The following is a 15,924-nucleotide window of genomic DNA, read 5'->3' as shown; positions in this document are numbered from 1 at the left end:
GATAAATCTGGTCAGGAAAAATAGATTCTGCACTATAATAGCGTAACGAAGATCTTACTCACCCGCCCAACCTTAGCACTGCTTCATTCAAAACTGCTCGAACCTCACCGGTGGCGAATCATTCCATCGGAATGTAGTCGTCCAATTCATTGCTGACGAGCAGGACCTTCCCGCACCGTGAAATTTTCCAAGGTCACGACCTGGGGCTGCGAATATATGGACCTTCTGGTGGGGCGAAAACAATGCTGTTCGGGGTCGAGGCAAAGACGCAGAGAATTGCAAACATGCGCTCCGCATGCATAGTCAGACGTGTGGGGTGTCGCACACAGTGCGTGCAACGCAGTGCAACGCACCCGGAAAATGCGTGGGCTCGTTGCAGGGCTGCACTTGCACACTTTTCGCTGCTTTTTCATTCACTCGCCCTACCTCCCTTCTCTCTCTCTCTCTCTCTCTCTCTCTCTCTCTCTCTCTCTCTCTCTCTCTCTCTCTCTCTCTCTCTCTCTCTCTCTCTCTCTCTCTCTCACACACACACACACACCTACACACACCACACGAACACGCACGTGGCTTGGTAGAGCAGTGCTCGGTCGTGCGAAAAACAAACCGCATCAGACAAACGACGTTATCGTTTCCAGTCCACTTTTCTTTACCCCCTTTTTTTCGTGTGTAATCGAGGTAGAGTTGTGTATGGGAAGGCGGCCCAGCGCGCCGCGCCGCGCCAGCGCACTTCGGATAGGTTTGCCTAGCGCGCCTGGCGCGGTGCATCGGGCGGCCTTGAGGTACTTCTCGGTCTGGGCCACTGGGCCGATTCCGAGCACAGCTCTGTCTCTCTCGCTCCCCTGCGCGCTGCCCGGCGCTGCCGCGTGAGTGAGAGAGACAGAGTGACGCTGGTCGGAATCGCAGCGTGCGAAACAATGAAACCGTCGGCCCCGCTCTGCTCTGCCCGGACCGGCCCGGACCCACCGAGGGGCGCTGGTCCGCGAGAAAGTGCACACAAATATAATTGTCTGGCGGCTGGCTCGCCCAGTCCACTTTGTCTGTCCTCCCGCTCCCGCATCGAGGCCCGAAAAGCTCCCGGACGATTTTGCTGAGGCACTCAAAGTGTTTTGAGCATATGCATAAGCTGGCAAAGAAAATATTTCGTAATTTGCGAACAAGTTCTTCGCATTACAAACTAAATAGTTTGCAGACAACGCTCAAAATACTTCGTAGGTCTTAAGCGTACGGACATCATTGAGGAAAAAGTCATTTGGTCAAGAAAAGAATCATTCATTAATTAATAAATTCATTCATTTATTCATCTGGGTGTTTGTTGCTAGTGTGTGTTTGTTTGTCTTCATTCATTCATTCATTCATTCATTCATTCATTCATTCATTCATTCATTCATGCATTCATTCATTCATCCATTCATCCATTCATTCATTCATTCATTCATTCATTCATTCATTCATTCATCATTCATTCATTCATTCATTCATTCATTCATTCGCTCTTTCGTTCCTTCGTTCGTTCGTTCGTTCGTTCGTTCATTCATTCATTGCTATAGGGATGGAGATTGCAGCCCTCTGGACACAACCAACTGGAAGTTCGCCATTGCATGTAGCGCGATAGGCACATTTTTTTTTATCAACGAACGGTTCGTGATTTTCGGTGATGGTACACAGCACGCCACTGTGTTCACGTCACTCTGCGTCTGCGTGAGGGACGATGTAACTAAGAAGCAGGCTGGCTGAATCCGTATTTTGAGCATACATAAGCTTACAGAGAAAATACTTCGTAATTTACGAACTATTTCTTCCGAGGGGTTACCCACTCCGGGTCTGGGAATCGTTCGTAATTTGCTCAAAATTTTATCGAAAATCCTAAAAGTTTCAATGGAGAGGGATATGTAAAAGACACAAAACACTCAAAAGCTAAGAAAAATCTTCAAAAACCTCTCCTTTTATGCAAGATTTGTTCAGGAATCGCGGGAATCCGGAATCGTGTGTACGCCCAAGTACCGAGTGGGTAACCCCTCGATTTCTTCGCATAACAAAGTAAATTAGTTTATACTACACACTCAATATTGCACAGTGAAGATTCTCCATATTATGATGAAAATGTTCCATACTATATGGTGATGCAGCTGACTTTATAACATAAGAAATGCCGTCCATCCAGTCCGGGCGAGGCGTGCCGCGGTCCGGCCACTTTGTGTGTGTTTCACTCTCTTCCAGGCGCATTAGGGATGCGCGCGGTTACGCCCCCCCCCCCCGGCCCACTCCACCCCGCCGCGGGAATTCGCCGCGCTGCACAATTCACTCATTCGCTCATTAATTAATAATCAGACCGCGGGCCGCGGAGGCCCGTTTCGAAAGGAGCAGGCTGATTCCGAACAGTGTGCTCTGTCTCTCTCTCACTCATGGTGCGTCTCGAGAGCGTGCGAGGGAGACAGCTGTCGACGAGAGTGCGTAGAGGAGGCGTGTGTCGTGCTCGCTGCAACGTGGTGGCCTGCACACTGAGAGTCGTTTTCGTCGCTCTGTCTCTCTCGCACACACTCGCGACGCCCCGTGAGTGCGAGAGAGACAGAGCGACGGCTCTCGCAATGAGGCTGCTGTCCGGCCCAAGGGCCTAAACACGCGTGGCGCCCTTTCCCTTCACTCACTACACGATTACGTGGACCAACGCCTCCGTGGCCAGAAACAAAAAGCGAGAAGGCGATACAGGCACCTGCTTGATTCCGAACGGCGCCCTCATCTCTCTGTCGCTCTCGCGCTCACGGGGCGTCGCGTGGATGTGCGAGAGAGACGGGGCGACTTGGAACCGAGCTGCTGACGGCCTGACCGCCCCCAGGCGCACTTCCTCCACGGCGCCACCATGCAGCGCCTTGCAGCGTGCGAGCCGTCTTTAATTTTTGTGTTTCGTCAGGACATGACCCCCCACCTCGTATAGTTTTCCTAACCCTTTCTAGGACGACTGCCGCTCGAGCAAGACATCTCAGAGAGAACAGCAAGTCAAAACGATGTCAAAATGAACTCAAACTGATGTTGGAGGATGTCATGTTGACGTCGGAATGTCATCCTTAGACATCATTATGACCTCACCTTGATCTGCTTGTTCTCCTTGGGATAGCCCTCGCCCTCATTCACGATAAAAAAAACTTTGTTGACGTGATCGACTTCGTTTGATGCAGTGCTGTAATGGATAGCTGCAATCGAAAGACCAACAACCAAAAGCTGGTTGCTCCGACCGCAGGGATCTGCCACTTCCTGTATTGTACGCGTCCAGTCTACACTCAGATTTTAGCTGAGATGTAGGCAAATTGTGAGAAAAACGCCTGCAAGTGGGCAGATGCATGGCAGAATTAAGTGGAAACTGACTGCACTCACCTTCAATTGTACACGGTTTTAGTAAGTGGCAGACCTTCCGCTATGACCGAAAAAGCGTGAAGATCATTTCTCGTCATCCGAAGTACAGTAATATGCCTCTCTCAGCAACAAGCATTCGATATACTTTCCCTCCCTGACAACGACAAGATAGCTAAATCCGCAACTGAAGAGAGGGATTTGGGACAATCTGGCGAGTAGCACGTTGTGGTTTTTAACACCACACTGTGTCAACATTTCGGTCCGTATCCAAAATCCAATATTTAACATTTGAACGGAAATTTCGGTAGCTTCTTATCAATATTTTCTGTGTGCGACTCTGTATCCTCCGTACTCCGTTCCAGCTTTTTCTGCATGCCCCGCAGACCAATGAGGTGCAGCTCCTACAGCCCCTGTAGCCCCTACAGAAAACACTGACAAGAATGCTGTGGAAAATGTTTGCTTCTGGGTACAGAGAATTAACGTAAGTTGTTTCCAAATTTCTCCGTAACTTTTTTGCCACAGTGAAAATGCAAATCATTCATGGATGATCAACAATACCGGTACCATCGCTCTCAGGTGGCGCGCAATTAAAATGACGAAAATGTCATCAATGCATGGTTTCGTCATAAAGAGTGCCAACTAGCAAAAGTTCTGGGCATTTACAAATTGCCATGCATCCAGCCGGTGAAAATTTTTGTCGCCACCAGATTTGTACATAAAAATTGTATCCAGTTTGGTAAAAAAATTGTCTCAATTAAATAATTTGACCAACATATAAACAACATTCACATTATACGAAGGAGCAGGTGTAGTAAGAGCGTAGTTCATTTTTGTATTACGAAGGTTTTTCTTCGTATTTTACACAGAAAACAAAGATAGAGGTTCGTCGTACGAACATAGCTCAAATTTCATTGTGCTAGACATTTGTGGTGTAGTTTAGTGCGAACGACTTTGGACAGTGCACGCGGGCTATCACAGTGCAAATCTTGCCTCCGATAACTTATACGACTCTCGCGGACTCTAACTGACACTCAGGGGCCATAGCGACGCACCCAGCCCGGCGTCGTCGTCGCCCAGCCCCACGGTGGGCCAGAAGGCCGGCGCCGGCGGGCAAAAGTCTAGACGCTTTTTAAGCTCCAGAGTCACTAAAGAGGACTCGAACTCAACGTGTGACGGAACCAATAGATTCCTCGTTCGGAGAGCAATCCATTGGTGGGGTCACACGTTCGGTTCCAGTCCTGTTTAGGGACCCTAGAGCTCAATGCGCGTCCGGTATTTTGCCCGCCTCCCGCCGGTCTTCTGGCCCACTGTAGGTCTGTCCCTCCTTCGTCGTCCCCTTCACGCCCTTCCCCTTCACTCCGCGTCCCTGGCCGAGACCAGCCGAGACACTGCTCCGCGGCCACCTCTTCCGCCGCTGCGCCCCCGGCCACGGCTCGCCGCGCCGCCCGGCCGTTCCCGGAGCCGAAGGGCCGTGGCGGGGCGCGGTGGGGCGGGGTGGCGGGGTGGGGCGGGGCGGGGGGGCGGGGGCGGGGGGTGGGGCGGGGTGGGCGGGTGGGGCGGGGTGGGGCGGGGTGGGGCGGGGTGGGGCGGGGTGGGCGGGGGGGGCGGGGTGGGCGGGGGGGGCGGGGCGGTGGGCGGGCGCGCCGGGCGGCGGTGCGCGAGGTGCGCGGTGCGCGGTGCGCGGGGAGCCGCGGGGCAGTGGGGGCCTCCTGCGGCGCCGCGTCCCGTGCCGTCGCGTCCGTTCCGCCGCCTCTCTCCCACCTCCTGTACGGCTCCTGCCGGCCTGGTCCAAGCCGATCGCCCAGCGCTTCGGCTGCTATCGGCGCCGATCGACTGCATATCGAGAGGTCGTCAATCGCCCCCTTCCCCCCCCCCCCGTCGGGCCCCCTTCGGGATGCCGAAGCGAAATGGGTGGGACCCGCGCCTCCCCCTCGGCGTGGCGGGGCGTGGCGCCCGAACGGAACGGATCGCCGAACCGAAGCGACCGAACGCCGATCGGCTCTCTGGGGCCCAAGTGCGGTGTGGCCGGGCGGGGCGTGGCGGGGCGAGCCCTACGTGCAGCGCCCAGCGTGCCCGGCGCCCCGCCACGCCCCGCCACGCCCCGCCACGCCCCGCCACGCCCCGGCTGGCATCCTATAGATCGACAGGAAGCAAGGCGCTCAGGATGCCGCACTGATTTACCTGGATTACAACACGGCACGGCTGACCCGCGATCTCTTTGCTGGTGTGGTACCGCACCGCGATACGTTCTCGCTCTTGTAACAACGGCGGTCTCTTGCTCCAGGACAGACTTGTCATTCTGACAACAAGCTTCACTCTCAGCCATTTACTGACTAATTTGCAGACGCATTTCTGTAAGCAACCATAATGCATAGTATTTCGTTCTTACATACTTAAAAATTTCTTTGTAATTTACTTTGGTATTATCGTTGCTTGTAGAAATGCGTCTGCTAATGAGTGTTTGCTCAAGATCATCGTGGATCAAGGCTGAAGAGCACAAATTCAACAGCAAGTAGGTTCTTTTCCCTTTATCAACAAACTTGAAGAGAATTTTGCCATTCGGCTATTTTTCTGACTGTGTATGACTTGCGAACCAAGACAGGTTTCGTGCAATGTTTTGAGTGGATCCCACTCTAAACACGCTTAAGTTACAGCGTTTTTCACGAGTAATTCTTCAGGTCTCTCAAACATGGAATGCATTCTATCTAATTTTGGGGATAAGTGGAAATTTTCAAAAATAAAGATGACAATTTTTTTTTACGCCTCACTCGAAAAATATGATCCATAAAGTAAGCTCTCAGGTAACTTACCCATGAACTTAAGATAGACTCTCCACCCTAAATGAGTCACGTGGTATATGATGCACACCTGATAACCTGTACAAAAGTGCCCGATTTAATTTTACGTTTTGGAAAATTTGTAACAATTAAGTATTTTTTTGCAGTGCTCGGCGAGGATGAAGACGGGGCTTAAGATCCGCACGTCGCTGCCCGGCGCCCGGTTACGTCCAAGTGCACAGCTGCCCGGCGCCGCAGACTGTTCCCGAACAATGCTTTCGTCGCTCTGTCTCTCTCGCACTCCTGCGGCGTCCCGCATGGGTGCGAGAGAGACAGAGCGACCGCAGCGCGCTTCGAGGCGGTATGCACGCCGGCCGCTCCGCAACTGGCTCTTCCTCCCTCTCACCCACGCAACGCGTGTAGACTCTAGACGCGCGGACCAGCGGCACGCGGGGGAGTGGCTTCGGTTGGGGAAAATTAAGAGGTTTCGAAAAGCGATCTCTCTCCGCGCCGTTCCCAGCAGGCTGATTCCGAGAGTCGTTTTCGTCGCTCTGCCTCTATCGCACCTGTGCGGGACGCCCCATGAGTGCGAGAGAGACAGAGCGACGAAAACGACTCTCGGAATCGGTCTGCAGGCCCAGCTCGGGGTGCCTGGCCGGCTCGGCTCATAACGTTTTCGGCGTGCGTTACCGATGCCCCGATTATCGGGTCGTGCCAAATACTGATTGCCAGCCATTGTCCGCCGGCGCCTGCTGCGCCTTGGCCGCGCCGGCCGGACGACCTGACCTGGCCAACGGGGAGGTCTGGACCTAACCTAACCTCACCTAACCTTACCTAACCTGACCTTACCTAAACTTACCTAACCTGACTTGACCTCTGTGAACACACTAAATTCCTATGGACTTTTTGTCCACAACTTTTGCCATATTCGTGCATATGTAAGTTATGTACAAATTTGTACATGAGTTAGGTACTACGAGGTACAATGGGGAAAAATTGACCCCAATATCTGTATTAAATTGCACATATAGCTTCCATATGCACAAATATGGCCATATTTATGGACAATAAAAGTACTTAATCAAGTAGGGTGAAGGAAACCGCATCACTGAGGACGACCCCGGTGAAACTATTCTTGGAAGTAGACCTATATTCCTCTCTGAGAATCCTCGGAAATGGATAGTCTCGACTCTGAAACTAACTTTTGAAGATGGCGAAACTGAAATTCTGGGGAATTTTCGGAGGCTTCGGTGCTCAAAATGATGAAAAAGTTGTACTCTAGGTAAACCAGCCTGATACACAAGGCCGAGGCTTTGAGGCTTTTGAAATAATAATTTTCCGATGAGCGGAGGCAACCTATTTCGAATAAATTTCTGCAGGGATTTCTATGAAAGAGTTCTTTCCACATTTTTATGCGGAATTGAGTACCCACAAGTTAGGGTTCTTTTAACCAGCCTAGCCTTTGCTTGACTCACCATGGTCTGCAAAAGCAGACGCATGCTTTCCCAGTGACAGAACAGTGGTTTCAGATGAGCAAACTAAACTTTAAATTTAAGTAGTTTTTGGTTTCCGTGATGTGGACGGAGTTTTTCAGTATCGCTTAAAAGAGGCGCCCGCCGCGGGTGACCACGAGCCCCTGCGACGAGACGGGTAGGCAACCCGTTGAAGAGCTGTGCTTAACGGGACTGCCTACACCGCAAGGGGCTCTCTTCGGCGGGACTGCGTTGCCAGCGACCCAATTGGGCAAAATAGCCTTCCGTTCACAAACTTTGAGTTTTTCCTCGCAACGTGCGTTCCGTGTTAAACACCAACCGTGATCCTGCTGCTGCGCAAAAGGTCAAGTAACGAAAATTGTCGGTACACATTTAGTGTGTACTGGCAGACAGGTAGCTTGTCTCGGACCTCACAGGGCCGCGAAGATTTCGCACCTATTCACTCCAAAGACCTCTTACTCAACGCCGGCGCCCCACACACCACACTCCCGGCGGCGCCCCAGGACCGCTCTGCCGTTTTTGCATTTTCTCTCGCGTGTGAGACCATTCCGGCCGACAGGCGCGAGTTTTGCGGCGCAGACGGCACCTTGCAGTTTCCCCAAACGGCCGCGAAAGCGGTTGCTGCGCTCACCGAGTGCAGTGGGAGACCTGAGAACCCAGCATGCATCGCTCCGAGGAATCATCGCCCACCTAGCACCACACTGCAAGAAAAAGTGTGATTAGTACAACAAAAGTACAACAAAAACTGTATAATAAAAGTACAGCGGGGATTTATAAAGTACAACGAGAATTGTACAACCACAACGAGGCCTGGACTGCCCAGCACTCGTCATGCCGGTTCCATTGTACTTTGTACAACAATTGTTGTACTTTGAAAGTACAATAATAAATTCCTAATAAAAAAATGTCAAAATTTGTGTACTTTTGTTGTGGTTTTTTCTTGCAGTGCACCACACGGTAAAAACGGTACCTGGTTTTCCCAGGAAGCCCATGGTAGAGACATAGGTGATTTCCAGGGAGTTCCTAGGAAAACCAGGTTCCGTTTTTACCGTGCAGTAGGGACTTACAGAAAATCTTGCCCTTGAAAAGGCGATAAACAAAAGTATCGCCTGTTAGTTTGAAGGCACAACATTTTCAGTTGGGCCTTTCGGTGGAAGACATAACTATCGCAAAAAAGCGTTTTCCTTCCTAGGAACAAAAGTATCACCTTTGTATTTGGGGCGTGCTTTCGAACTTTAGCCTGCGTGAGAGAAACATGTGCAGGTCAATCTTATTATGAAAAGCGGGTGTTTGAAGCAGCGTGCGTTTGACCTAGCCCTTGCGAATCCCTCCCGCGGCGATGCAACCTGCAGCCCGATTCCGAGAGTAGTCTCTCTCGCACCTACAGGGGACGCCCTATGAGTGCGAGAGAGACAGAGCGACGAAAACGACTTTCGGAATCGGGCGGCTGGCCCTTGGCCTCGCTAGCCGCGCGGCGATAGCGAGCCGCGGCCCACAGGTGCACGCGTCGCCGCGCGTGGGGCACGGGCCGCTATCTCTCAGCTATCAGGGCACGGCTTTTCGCAGTGCAGGGGCCCCCACGCCCCACAGTGGGCCAGTCACGGTCACCAAATTTTAGGCAAGGTATACTTTATCACCCAAATTTGGGTGAGGAAGGATTCCTCGCCCAAATTTGGGTGAGGAAAGGTGTATCAGCTACGTGGCTCCATAGTATGAAGACCCAAAGTTGGGCGAGGAAACCTTCCGCACCCAAATTTGGGTAATTAAGAATTCCTCGCCAAAATTTTAGTCAATGATCATGCACTCTTAAAACCTTACGAAGTATTTTGAGCATACGTATAACAAACTAAAATACTTTGTTATACGAAGAAATAGTTCGTAAATTACGAAGTATTTTCTTTGTAAGCTTATGTATGCTCAAAACACTTTGTTATACAAACTACTTTTCTTTGTGGCCCAAAATAGTTTGTAAGGTTTTCTCAGTGTGAATCTTTCATTCTCAGTGAGGATGGCGGCCAAAACCCTAGACATGTGTTAAGCTCCACAGTAGCTAAATAGGACTTGAACTGAACGTAGTGTGACCCCACCAATGGCTTCTTCGGAGAGCAATTCATTGGTGGGGGTCACGCGTTCGTTCGGTTCGAGTCCCATTGAGCGACTCTGGAACTCAAAACACGTCCGAGATTTTGACCGCCTCCACCGGTCTTCTGGCAAATCCACTGTGCCACGCCGCAAGTTGGAGTACGCCTTGCCCAAGGAGGATCACTGGACACTTTGAGGGCAATGCTAATTTAATCACGGTAAAAAGGGCTCCAGGTTTTCCTAGGTTTCCCCCCTTGTTAAAGACATAGGCGATTTCCAGGAAGTTTGGGCGAAAACCAGGAACCTTCTTTGCCGTGAAGATGCCGAGATGTCATAATGACACTTCTGGGAATCCAGAGACCACGAACTCACGTAAACGTGTGGAAAAAAGTTACAAATTTCCTTAGATGCGCGCTGGAAAAAGAATTCCGTACTTTTGTACGGAAAATGTACAGACGAATATAGTACGGAAGTACGGAAAAAAGTACGGGACGTCCGTACCTGTGCCATTTGAACTCATGTAATCAGGTACGAAAAAAAAGGTACAGAAGTTTCGTAGTTGGACGGTACGGACGGAAGGTGCAGGCAAATTATTGACCAGATATGTTTCGTACTTTTTCCGTATTTTTTCTGTACATTTTTCGCACGCAGTGCGGCAAGTACGGATGGTCCAAGCAAATTATGGTCCAAGCACACACTAAATTCTTATGGACTTTTTAAATGCATAAGAACGCATTTTTTATGCATAGTTATGCATGCGCAAACGTCCATAAGGTATGTATAAAATTATGCATCACTGTGTACATTTTATGCATCTTCCTGCATAAAATGTACACAATGATGCATAATATTGTACATAACATATGGACGTATCTGTGCATGCATAACTATGCATAAAAAAGTCCTTAAGAATTTAGTTACCTGGTTTTCCCAGGAAGCCTCTGGTAGAGACATAGGCGATTTCCAGGGACTTCCTGGGAAAATCAGGAACCGTTTTTACCGTATACTGTTTCCTCCCAGTGAACTCTGCCAATCGGGCAGAGCTGACCCTCAACAAAGTCATTTTTCCGTGCAGCTGCGCGCGGGGCCGTCTGGGGCAGCACGGGGCAGCGCGGGGCAATGGGGCGTTGCGCCATCGGTGCGTACTGTACTGCCTCTAAATCAAACTGCCGGCCCAAAAGTCCGAGTGGCGCGCGCTGCGAGAGGCCGAGTGGTTGCTTTCCCGTAATAAGCAGCTCGCGTCCAAATAATTGATTTCGCCAAGCTGCAGACTGAGAGTCGTTCTCGTCGCTCTGTCTCTCTCGCAGCTCAGGCGACACGCAACGAGTGCGAGAGAGACAGAGCGACGAAAACGACTCCCGGAATCAGTCTGCTGGCTTCGGTCTCTCGCCTTCATTTCTGAGTAAGAGTAAAAGGCTGCCCGGGCCGAAATCGGCCGCCGCATTCAAGGGCGCCGTCGCACTGCTGCTCTGCTCGCCGCCCTCCTTGGTGTCGGGCTGATTGACAAGACAGCATTGATGGCGCCCTTTCTTGCACCGGCCGTTTTCAAGGAGCGTTGCTTGTAATGACTTGAGCAAATGTTTCCGTTCGGAAACCCGTTTTTGTTTGGAGGGAGGTTGTATTGTGCGGCGCAGACCACTGACATGGCAATCTTCGGAACTAAGCTTGAGCTGAGGGTAAATTATTATTTGCAATCTGGAAACCTTCCAAACTGTTTTTGGCTTTAGCAAATAAAAGAGCTTGTTGAAGAACTTGAAGAAAGAACTTAAACTGAAAGAAAGAACTTGAAAATACTTTGAAACAAAGTATTTTGAGTGTACTTAGGCTCACAAAGAAAATACTTCGTAATCCACGGACTGGTTCTTCGGATAACAAACTAAATAGTTTTTACCTTGCATGGTCAAAATACTTCGTACGGTTTCCAGCGTGTGTCACTGGACTGTCGAGACTCATGCTACTTGGAGTGCAGTGGCAGTGGACACCCGCACTACAAACCTAACTGTCTACTTAGTACACACTTACAAACGCATGCTTTGGCAAGTACACACTTACAAATGCATGCTTGGCAAGTACACACTTACAAACGCATGCTTAGCATAGGCGTTTGTAAGTGACAGCAATGTCCAGGGGGATAATCAAGGCAGATGAGACGCGATAACTGAATACGCTTGTAAACAGAGGGCAACACTACACTTGAGCGTTTTTTCTGCGAGGGGGCCGACTGCGTATCCTTGTCGGCCGCTGCCCATCGCGCACTGCGGCCCGACATGCTGCCTACGCCCCCGGCGCGTGAAGTCCCCAGGCCAGCCACACAGTGGGTCAGAAGACCGGTGGAGGCGGTCCAAAGCTCCGGACGCGTTTTGAGCTCTAAAGTCGCTACGTGGGACTCGAGACGAACGAACGTGTGACCCCATCGATTGATTCCTTGTTCGGAGAGCAATCTACATATTGGTGGGGCCACATGTTCGGTTCGAGCGCCATTTGGTGACTCTCCGGAGTTCAAAACCCTCCGATTGCGAGCCGAAAAGGGTCAGCAAGAATTTCGAACGTCTTGTGTTGGTAGAACTGCCGCAAGCAGGGCTGCATGCAGACATTTAGTCTGTCTTTTTCTCTCTCCACACTGAGAATAAAACAAATACATCCCTATGTCAGTGCAGCGAGCGCTTCCATAGTTTTCGGAATGAAGGGGTTCCCGAATGCACCAATTGTATGATTGCCCTTTTCCACGAGTCGTTTGAGCGATTTGAGACGGTGTTATGTTAGGCTGCCCTCGCCCTCTTCTTCGTTATTCTACTCCCCCCTACCAGTGTATTTCTGTTCGTACTCCTGTGGTTTGTTTTTCTATACTCTCCGTTCCGAGCTCTCTTCCCAACCACGGCCTGCTTGATATTCTTCTTTGGGATCGCCAACCATCTCTACTCCTCCTCTTTCTCCTCCTCCCTACCCCTCCCCCAGAAAAAAGCAAGAAAAGTACCAACTACATTGTCTGGGGTGCTCTGAAAGTTGGCGTCTTTTGACGCTATTGCCTTAGTTTTTGTAGCGCCTTTAGGCGCATCGCCAGGAGGCGCCTTACACTGCAAGAAAAAACCGCCACAAAAGTACACAAATTTCTGGCAAATTTTTTGTCAGGAATATTTTGTACTTTCAAAGAACAACAATTGTTGTACTAAAGTACAATGGGACCGGTATGACAAGTGCTGTACAGTCCAGGCCTCGTTGTGGTTTGTACAGTGCTCGATGTACTTTATACACAATCCCTGTTGTACTTTTGTTGTACAGTTTTCGTTGTACTTCACTGGTAAAACAAAGGCATAAAAATTACGCCCTTTAGGGCATAAATACTCTTTTACGCCCTTGCAAGGGCATAAATCGTTTATGCCCTTGGGAAGGGCGTAAATGGTATAGGAATTTCAAGCAAAATTTTAATGCCCTTCCCAAAGGCATTAACGATTTATGCCCTTTAAGGGCGTAAATCGTTTACGCCTTTCAAGGGCATAATTTTAATGCCTTTGTTTCACCAGTGATTTTGTTGTACTATTCGCACACTTTTACTTGCAGTGTAGTGCGTGCGATCTACCGAATACTCCTTTTCTCGAGATGCACAACGGTTTCCGAGGTTGTACTCTTGGTTGCACTGGTCAGTTGAGTCGGTTGCGTCTTCATGACTCATGCTGTCCTTTGCACAGCTGTGCGGTCGTACGCGGCACCCGCCCGACCCGGTCACGGCAGGCTCAATTAGGGCGAATAAAGAGACAGAAGGCGCCCCGCCCCGCCCCGCCTCGCCCCGCCCCGGGGGGCCCGGGCGCTCCACGGCCGCGACCTAGAGCTGCTGGCTTGCGCCTTGTTCTCGTTGACGTCGTCGAGGGCGCCGCCGCCGCCCGCCTGGGGGGCATCCCGTTCAGCCACATGGACCGAAAAAGCGCGGTGCAGTGCCGGGACGGTGCGAGGCGGGGCGGGGCGGGGCGGGGCGGGGCGGGGCGGGCAAGGCGCAGTGGGGCACATGGTGGGTGGCGTCCGAACGGCCCGAGGCGGCGCCTCCAACGCAGCCATGGGAATTAAACTCGCGAGTTGTTGCGGCGCGCCCGGCCCTGGGAAAGCATGGGCTTCCAGGGAGTGGTCAGGGCGGGAGGGGGGGGGGAGCGGTCTTGCATTAAGGTTCCGAACAAACGGAATCACGCACAGCCGATCTGCAGAGCGATATCCCATCATACGTCCAGACGGTGTGGACTTTCTCCGGCTATGGACCTTACTTGGGATAATAAGGGACACGGATTAAAAATGGGACATCTTTCTCCTGGACGAGATTTGACACTTTTTGTGTAATTAGTGTAATTTTCCAATCTTCTCTTCTATGAAATGACTGGCATCGAGGCTCCAAAATTGGTACCGCAAGACAGATTACTCCCCCCCCCCCAAAAAAAAAAAAACCACGTTTCTTGCCCCTCGTAAAACGAACAAATTAAAACTTGTAAATAAAATTTAACAAAATTTACTAAAAAAAACTAATAAAAAATTTACAAGTTTTAATTTGTTCGGTTTTACGAGGGGCGTCCAGCCGTATGTCCCAGTTCGTTCTGCCTCAGCCAGTCGCATGAAAACGGCGGCCTCGGCTGGACTCGTCTCTCGCTATTATTCAAATCGGGACGTGCATCCTTCCTGGCTCGTGGGACAATTCTGATCAGGATTGCTGAAAAAAAGATTTGTCTCGTGTCAAAATAAAAACAGATCACCAAAACGGAGCACCTTGCCCACCCAATGAAAGTCAGTGTCTTGATGAATGCCCAATTGGAGCGAGGTAAATTTTCTCACCCTTATTTGAGTGGGAATCATTAATCACTCAAATTTGGATGAGAATCATTTTATTGTCGGGAAGAACTCCTCGCTCAAAATTTAAGTCCTGCTTATGACTCTTTCATTCTCAGTGTAATTTTGGTCCAGTGGCTAAAAACATGACCGCAGTGCCACAGTACCTAGTGAACCTATATCGAATTTCCATATTTCTCTCAGTGTCGGTCAAAGTTACCCTGTTTATGGCACCGGCTTTTATTGCAAGCGCGTTGTTTCTTTTGCGATTCTGCCTCAAGGTGTTACTTTACGAGTCGTTGGGCCCTCGCAGCAGAGCAAGTTGCTGCCGGTCGGATCCCCCGTCGCGAATATCGCCAACGAGGGGCGTAAGTGAGTCATGAAGCAAGGGGACGGGGGTGGAAGGGGGCGTAGCAAGGAAGAGGGGGCGGGGGAAGGATCTCCGAGGGGTCCAAGGGGGCGGGGGCCGAGGCGTCGCGTCATGTGCCATGGCGTGCCCCGGCGGGCCACGGCGGGCCACATGTGCCGCGGCGACCGGAGCTCCGCGGCTTACAGTGGCAGGCCCGCCAGTCGTCTCTCTGACTCGCCGTGGACGCGTCGCCGCCAGCCTGACCTGCTCGCGGAGCTGTACCGATGGCGAGGACGAACTGACTGCCCGACCGGAACAAACCTCCACCCACCCGGTTTTGTTTTTGTTGTTGTTCGCGGTGGCAAGAAGGCGGGGCCGTGTTGTTGTTGCTGGAACGACGCGGAGGACGGCGTGCACCTGTCACAGCGGCGCGCGGGCGTGACGCGGTGACGCACGCCTCTGGCAGCGCCACTGGCAGTGCCTCTGGCAGCGGCGAAAGGCCCAAAGGGGCTCCGGATGGACGGACGCGGACGTGCGAGTCGGCACGCGCCACGAGCCGCCGAGCCAGCCTGGGGGTGGACGGCCTGGACGGCCTGGACGGCCGCGGCGGGGGTCCAGTGAAGCCGCAGCACCGACCGGGGCAGCGCCGTCAGCAAGCCAACGAGCCTTCAGCAAGCCTTCAGCAAGCCTCCAGCACGCTCCAGCAAGCCTTCAGCAGACCTTCCAGCAAGCCTCCAGCAGGCCTTCCAGCAAGCCCGCAGCAAGCCTCCGGCAAGCCTCCCGCAAGCCTCCAGCAAGCCTTCAGCAAGCCTTCAGCAAGCCTTCAGCAAGCCTCCCGCAAGCCTCCAGCAAGCCTTCAGCAAGCCTTCCAGCAAGCCTTCAGCAAACCTAGCAAGCCTTTTAGCAAGCCTCCAGCAAGCCTTCAGCAAGCCTCCAGCAAGCCTCCAGCAAGCCTCCAGCAAGCCTTCAGCAAGCCTTCAGCTAGCCTTCAGCAATCCTTCAGCAAGCCTCCAGCACCGAGGAGGCAACCACTTTTGATGTTTGAGGACACACGATTTTTTCAGGCGAGAGA

This window comes from Thrips palmi, unplaced genomic scaffold, assembly GCF_012932325.1.
Source record: "Thrips palmi isolate BJ-2018 unplaced genomic scaffold, TpBJ-2018v1 HiC_scaffold_16, whole genome shotgun sequence".
NCBI lineage: Eukaryota > Metazoa > Arthropoda > Insecta > Thysanoptera > Thripidae > Thrips > Thrips palmi.
Note: the sequence above shows the minus strand (reverse complement) of the source record.